Here is a 7,731-nt window from a genome sequence, read left to right as displayed (position 1 = left end):
ACAGCTTGCAGAAATGTCCATTGGTATGTCTTGGTAACGGGGGATCCTCAGTTTTACTCACACTGTACGACTTGGTGATGCAATTTGATGCCATTTGAATGATACTAAATGTGAGTTAACGTGAGAAAGGCAGACTTAACCCGTTTGCTATTGGAAAGTATTTTCTCGGGCAGGACTACCTGATTTCAGGTGCTAGTTTCTGTTTTGGTGTGGCCAAGAGAAACTGAAGGACAAACTCGATGAGAGACGGGGTATTTCTTTTTTGAAAAGCTTAGCAGTGCTCCCAGCAGAAATGAGTGCAAGGATCTGCTGGAGGGAAAGTCTGCCTTAATCATGACTTCTGATAGCAACGCCTCCTGTGTCTTCTTCCCCTTAATGGACAAATTGTTACAGTACTTGCCTCTTCTGTTCCTTCTTTCCGTTTAGATTTTAAAAGTGTATTAAAAGAAGTTAGTGCAGTTCTAACAGGCAAGAGTTGTCCTGCAGATCGCTTCTGGGTCAAGCCATGCAGCCCAGCATCCTTTTTTTTCTTTTTTTTTTTTTTTTTTAAAAAGTGAAATAGCTGCATGATGGGAAAGGGAAACAGCTGTTAATTTAATTTGAAATACAAAATTCTCACTTCCTAAAATAATGGTGAGAGATTTGGGGCAAACTTATTTTTTTTTTTTAAGAAGTTTCATTAAACAGTAATGAAACGTCTTCTACAGTTGTGCGTTCCTTCCCTTTCTCCTGAAGTTTTGGGTTGTTTTGTTTTGTTTTTTTTTTTTAAGGCAAAACCTCACACCCTACTGACAGTGGGGCAGGCAGCCAAAATTAGACCAGGATACAGTTTTTAAAACTTCTGCTCATTTTCAATACGTGCCCTGAAGGGATTAGTAGGGTCGGGCTGGGAGAGAGAAAGTATGCCCCTGCCTGCTCTGATTAACTGCTCCCTAATCCGGCATTAGTGCGACCTCCAGCCTGACCTTGCTTATCGTCTTGCTCAGCGGATACTGTTCAGAGCAGGTGAACCATGTTTTCTGGGGAGGGGTTGCAGCCCAGAAGTGTTCAAGATCCTTTTTCCCGATGTAGATGGCGGCACGGAATCAAACCGGATTACGCACGTGGTGGAGGGCAGGATTAAATCTTGTGCTCCCGGGGAAATCCGGGTTTAAATGTGTGGTGTCTTGTTTCTCCTCCTGCCCCGTGCTGCATGTTTTCCTTCTCTCTAGACACTCAGGCAATTAATGCTGCCGCCGCGGTGACGATTTGTTACTAACGCGTTAGAAACCTCTGCAGTTTGCTAAGGAACAGCCGACAACCAAAGGTCTTCCCCTGCTTTAAGCTGCAAAAACCTCTGCCTGCCGGCTGCGCGGCCGCAGGGCGCTGGAATCGGAGTATCCCAGAGGAAAAACACGTGGCAGCGCTGAAAGACTTTGCCGAGGCTCTGCTGGGCCGTGCACCAAGTGCTGCCCCTCTCCCAGCAGGGAGGTGAGGATGGGCACTGGCCGCGGCGGTACCCAGTGCCTCATCCCGAGGGGCCGGAGGCTACAAGAGATTTTTCCCTGGAACAGTTGTGCGGCATTTGCCAGTTTGGGAGCAGAGCAGAGGGACACGCGCCCACGCTTCGCGTTGCAAGATGCGTGTTTGTGCTTCGGGGCTCAAATATTTCCCGAAATTGCAACCCTGCAGACTTCGGCTTCGGTATTGCATCATTTCTTCCTGCTGGATGGATTTCTCCAAAGTCTGCATGAGAAACTGGGCATGAATGAAGCTCACAAAAGCTTTTTGCACGTAATTCTTTGGTTTGTGGTGTGTTTTCTCGCGGGCCTGCTCGTGCTGACTCAATGTTCTTGCAAAACCAAGCTGCTGCTGCTGCTGCTGCGTTAAAATGTCGTTTTAATTATAAGGGTTACTGCAAGTGCAGCTGTGGTGCCGCTGAGCTGTTGGGAGTATTCATTCCCCCCACCCCCACCCCCCCCCAGCAAAGCTTTGAAATGTTTTGTGGGTCATTAGGGAAAACCTGCAGAGTTGGAACATGACAAGTGTATTTTTCATCCAGCCATTGGATGGAAAGAAAACGGTCTTTTAAATGGTTTTAACTGAATTTTGGTCTTTTTTCCTTTCCTTGAGTGTCTCAAAGCTTGCGTCCAGTATCCTCGCTTCTCCAAGAACAGAGTTTCTACCTGGTCGCTCGCACCATGAGCATGTACACGGCTGTAGGTTTGACTCCTCTCACATGATACAAACTATGGGCATAAAAAATTGTGCCCTATTTTACATAGTGGTAGCCTTAAAAAAAAAAAAAAAATACTTAGTTCCTTATTTCTGCATGAAAACTACCAGGAAAAAAAAACATATGTCACCACCTGAATTTGAAGGACCTGTTATTTAAATGCCATCAAAATGTTTACTAAAAGTGATGTTCTTGGAGGGAGGATGAATCAGAATATTGACCGACCAAGGCTCCGGTCCTGCTTTGAAGCCTCCGCTTCCACCCGTACAGATTTCGTCATGTCCCTGCGGGTATCCGGCTTGCATTGCGATTTCTCTTTGACAATTTGTTAAATGGAAATTGTGTTCCTAAATATTTGCTCTTAATTGACACACAGTGAGCTCGTTCTTATGTCAGCCTCTAATGACAAGCCTAGATACGGCTGTCGTAAATTACTGATCACTGGAAAAAGTTGCAGTATTTTACCCGTATCTGAACTATTGTAAAAGTGCCCAAATAAGGTGAAATTTTGAGTTGTAATTGTATTTTGTTACTCTTTGGAGGGATTAAAAAGGCATCGGGAGAAGAGATCCAAGATTCCAAAGGGGATGGCTTTTTAGAAGCCATCTCTTTACCCACAGAAATCAGTAGAAACTTGTACCACAGTAAGTCACCGAGATTCAGGTGGTCCATGCGTTTGGTCTTGGTTTGGGGTTTTGTTGTCTCAAATTTGGAGATGAAACTCTCAGCGATGCAGGACATCTCTCTTCATTGTTCACTAAAACCCGAGCACCGCCCTGGCTGCGGGTGGGCAGTTTTGCACGCGCTGCAGCGGTTTTACCTGCTTCAAATGTGAGACGACCCAAAACTCTTCTCTTCTTGCAGGGTATTGAGCGTCTTAAAAACCAGAAGCCAACCTGGGAGAAGGTCAGCGGCTGGGAAGGAATGAAGCTGGCATTCGGGGGTGCTTTCTCCTTGGGGTGGTTCAATCCCTTTTCGAACCTGAACTGCGAGAGCCCAGCGCCGGCCGAAGCGGTGGCAGCAGCTCCTGCGTCTGCAATAATGACCCAAGAAGAAATCGAGCAGTTTCTGGCTCGAGATGTTGCCGTCCAAGTGTTACATGAATAAGCAGAGCAGCCTCCAAGATGTCAAGAGCAGCTTTCAGGTGTTTTTTATGTTTTTTTAATAGCTACTCGTGCTGGAGATTTAAGGGGTTGGTTTTTAACATACTTTTGGTGCATTAAAAAAATTCAGGAGTATTTATCCGGAAGTCAGGTACGGCGCTAGCGGAAGCAATGCAAATCTCCAGAGAAGGCTTTATAGGTGATGAGATTCATAAGCTCCTTTTCGGACCCGCGACAACTGCTTTACTGAGCTTTTCTAACTTGGCCTTTAAGGAAGGTTTATAATTGTCGGATAGATTGGTCCCAGCTCCCAGAAATGCGTAAGGAGTCTGGTTAATCTTTTGTCCTTGCCACCTTTTGGAGGGTTAAATGATAAGCCCTGTCGAATGGCCAGATTAGCGCAGCTCTAAAGGTTTTGTTGAAAAAGTGTCTTTTTTTAGCTCGTCCCACGGATGCTGCCTCTGGATTATGAAAACTGCTGGTGCTCAGGTCGTGGCAGAGGTGGGGTACCAGGCTGCCGCCGCAGCAGATGGACCTGCTTGCCCTGGGTGTAACTCCTTTGGGCTCCAAAACATCTCCAGGGGTAAATTTTAACCCTCTGTGCTTGCGAGGCTCTCTGACATTGGTGGTACTTGGCCAAGCGGCGGCGGAGCTGGTGGGCTGGTGGTGGTGTTGGGCCAGTGGGAGCGTTTGCCCGTGGCCAGCACAGCTGAGAGCAGGCAAGTATTGGCCAGGTTGTTGTGCTGCTGGTGGGGGGGGGTACCTTTTGCCAGGGGGGGGCCGCGGTTCGTTAGCGCGTAGGACCTGTGGAGCGGGAGCTGCCTGGCTGAACTCCGCAGCCCAGAAAGGAGGCAGCTGGTCTCCACCGGGCACCAGGGGTATTTCTGCAGTCAAAGAAGAGAGGGAGATGTGAGCACGCTGCTGATGGAGGTACTGGCTGTCTCCTTTTGACTTGTCTAATTTAGATGTCTGTCTTTCTGGTGTGGTTTTTTTTTTTTTTTGGTTTTCCTCGGTAGCCAGAGTTAGTTGAGAATAAATGTTGCTGCTTTAATCTTACCGGGGCTTAACATTGTCCTGTTGGTACTTGCCATTGTGCAGGGTTTCCTTAGGCTAATTTGGCAGCCAGTGCTCGGTGAACATCGGTGAGCGCGTAGAAGGAACGTGCATCGCTCGAGGAAAGCGTCACTGCAGGTGGCAATAGCTGCAGCAAAGTCACGCAAGAGGTGACGTTAGCCGCAGCGTGCAGGCGCGCTGCAAACACTTGGGGTGCTCCAGGTGCCAGTTAGTGTAGTTTTAATTTAGGCTGGTTTTCAATTTTTTATTTTTTGTTTCTCCTTGTCATCTCCCTTAGCTTAATTGTCAGTAAATTTTGCGGGTTATTAGAGACATCCTCCTGGTTTTCCCCCACAGGACATGCCTGACTTCATCCCTCCCTCCCTTGTAATGTGGACCAAAGATAATTGCTTCCTCTCAAAAGTAAGAGAAAGGAGTTTGGGGGATGAAAGCATGGCATTGTGAAAGACCTAGATGAAGGTTTTATTATTTATTGAAGCAATACCAAATGGAAGTTGTGCAAGATTTTCTTTTTCTTTTTTTCCACACCCAAAAAAGCATCTTAATATGTATGAATGGTGTGACATTCAGGGCTACCGTGGAGGGATGAGATTCTCTCCTGAACTTGTCCTCTGCCACAGCAGTCCCTTTTTCTGGCAAAGGGACTGGGAACAAACCGAGTGCCGTGGCTGTTAGGAGCACAGCTTGGCTAAAACCCAGGGGATATTTCTGAACAGGTGTCCTGTCTCCTATCCCCTCTGGATGTCTCCACTTTGTCAATGAAAAATAGGTTAAGAAAAAATCATTAGGAACTGTGTGTTTATAAAAACCTTTCAGGTAAAGGGAAAGACCCTGCATTTGGGGCGAATTGAGGTGTCCTCTCATGTCTCTTTGATGTGAGGTCTTGAATGTCTTCGCCCTGTGCAGCAGTGTAGATAGTGAGGGAAGAAGCTCTCCTGCTTCTGCACCAGCCTACATTCTCTGTCAGTGTCCCACAGGAAAGGGACATCAGGGACTTAGGCAGATCTATAAGGGATTTCCTATAGGGAGCAATAGGGATGATGAAGGAGGAAAAGTAAAAGTGCCCTTTTTAGCTCATATTTTCTAATTTTGGCTTGCTGCTTGGCTTCTGCATCCAGTTAATGTCTCTGCCTCTAGTGCTGTGTCTGCAGAGTGGGAATGGTGCTACGGGGTCCCGGGGGGACAAGCTAGTTAAAGGTTAAAAATCACCTTGAGGTGAGCGCATGGGGATGTCGGTGCAGGAGAGAGCCCCTCGCGCTGCGTTTTAGTGATGCTTCTCGGGACATGGTCCCCACTTATGTGGCTTCGGGTAGGCATGGACGGAGGCAGCATATTTCCTCCTCCACTCTCAAACCTGGTTCACCTCGTCATGAGGACAGGCATCCTTCGCTTTTGTTTCCCACCTCCCGTGTTGTTCCTCAGGTGCTGGCATCTCTGGGCTTTGTTTGTGGTTTGTTTTTTTTATTTAATAGCTGAAACAGAAAAGCAGTGGGAAGAGGGGGAATGAGAGCCAGAACTCCTACAGTGCAGTTATGGTCCAAGTGAGAGATGGAGACATGTCCCCATGCCCTACGCAGAGCCGCAGGCAGCCGGCCCAGCACCAGCTCTGGTGCCCCCCAGGACCTGGCAGGGTGACGTCCTGCGTCCAGCGAACTGGTTCTGCTGGTGTCTCTCGGCTGTCAGTCTCCCTCATCCCCCTCTTCTTCCTCCTCCCCGAAGCCCCAGCACCCCTCAGTGTGTCTCCTCTCTGTCTCAGTATAGTGTGGCAACCGTCAGAAATTGCAAAAGTCTTCATGAGTTGGAAGAATCTGTTTTATCCACAGCTCTAGCATAAACCTCCTTCTTTAATGACTACCTGGTGGCTTGAGACCAAATGGAACTTTCACGAAACTGAAACCAAACTCACTGTTTTCCCTTCCCTTCCCTCCACGCGCTCCCTGCCCCTTGTTAAATTGTGCCTTCATCTTCAGGCAGTGCTGCTGTGGTCCCGGCCAGCTGGCCAGGCCCTGGGGAGGGCATTCCTCGAGAGCGCTCACTGTGCTGCCATCTGCTTGAGATCCCATCGCTGCTCCAGCATGAAGTGTTAATACATGACAGACGGGGTCGTGGCAGACGTGAGAAGCGTTCTTGTACTTCTTACCCGGTGTCTTCTACAACAGGTTTTCTATGCAAGTAAAGAACTTACATCTCTTGAAAATATATATATTTTGCTGTTTGTAACTCCTTTTTATGCCTCTGGTCGCTATTTTACTTATTAAAGAACTAATTTTTCCATCCACCAAGGACTGCCTGCTCCTCCCTTCCCCGCCGTCGCAGTGCAGACGCTGTGCCCGCTCTGCCTGCGGAGAGGGGCTCCCGCTCCTGGCCCTGCCACCACTGGAGGTGGCCGTGCAGGGACCCAGTGCTGCCGCAGGGCGCCGGGATGTCGTGGGCAGAGGGGCGGTGGGGGGCCAGGACAGTAGCCTAGCAGCCACCTGGGCACTCCTCCCGGGGTTCCCAAAATCTTTGAAATTCAAGTGAGTGGTCAAAAGCTTTTTTCCTCCTCCCTTCTTTTCCTCCTCCCTTCTTTTCCTCCTCCCTCCGTTATGGGCTGGTCCATGACCAGGTGTAGTTGCTGTTTCATTCTTCCACTCTACAGCCCTAACGCTTGAGCATTTGCCTTGGCTATAAACACGTAAATAAACCCCTATACTACTGTCTGGCTAAATTTCCTCTTTCCTCGAGAAATGCTGGAAACCCCAGTGCCTGACTGCTGCTGGCCACATTGCCGCGATGCTGTGGAGCAGAGCTGTCCCTTGCCACTGGTGGATTCAGGAGGTGCCGGGGTGTGCAGCTCAGCGGTGGGGCCAGGTGGGCTCCAGCTGTGCACAGCTGTTGTCTTGTTCAGCGTGACTATGGCTGGAAGAGGTCCAGATGTGCACCACCATCAAGGTCCGATGTGTAGTCCAGCAGCCTCCAGGGTGGAAGGGGAAGGATAGAGGTCATACATTTCCAGGGAAGCACTGATAGTGGTGCTATAGATGGTACGTCTTCCAAAAATGCCTGAAAACCCCCAAAAGAAATTGGGTGGGAGGAAAGGAAGAGGTATGAAAAATGGTGTTTGGGGAGACTGTGCCAGGTTTGATCTTCTTTGTTGTCTAAAGACAAAAAAAAGGTGTATGCCAGTGCGTTCCCCAGCTGGCTAACTGGGAGGGAGAGGGAATCACCCAGGAGGGGTATGCTTAAAACATTTTTTGAGCTGCACAGCAGCCTGTGGTGCCGTGAGGTCCCTGGGTGGCCTCCCATGTAGGACCACAGCCCGGATAGCCAAGCAGCTGCAAAACACCCCCCTGGGTGCAC

Source organism: Vanellus vanellus, assembly GCF_965231255.1.
Source record: "Vanellus vanellus genome assembly, chromosome: 2".
Lineage (NCBI taxonomy): Eukaryota > Metazoa > Chordata > Aves > Charadriiformes > Charadriidae > Vanellus > Vanellus vanellus.
Note: the sequence above shows the minus strand (reverse complement) of the source record.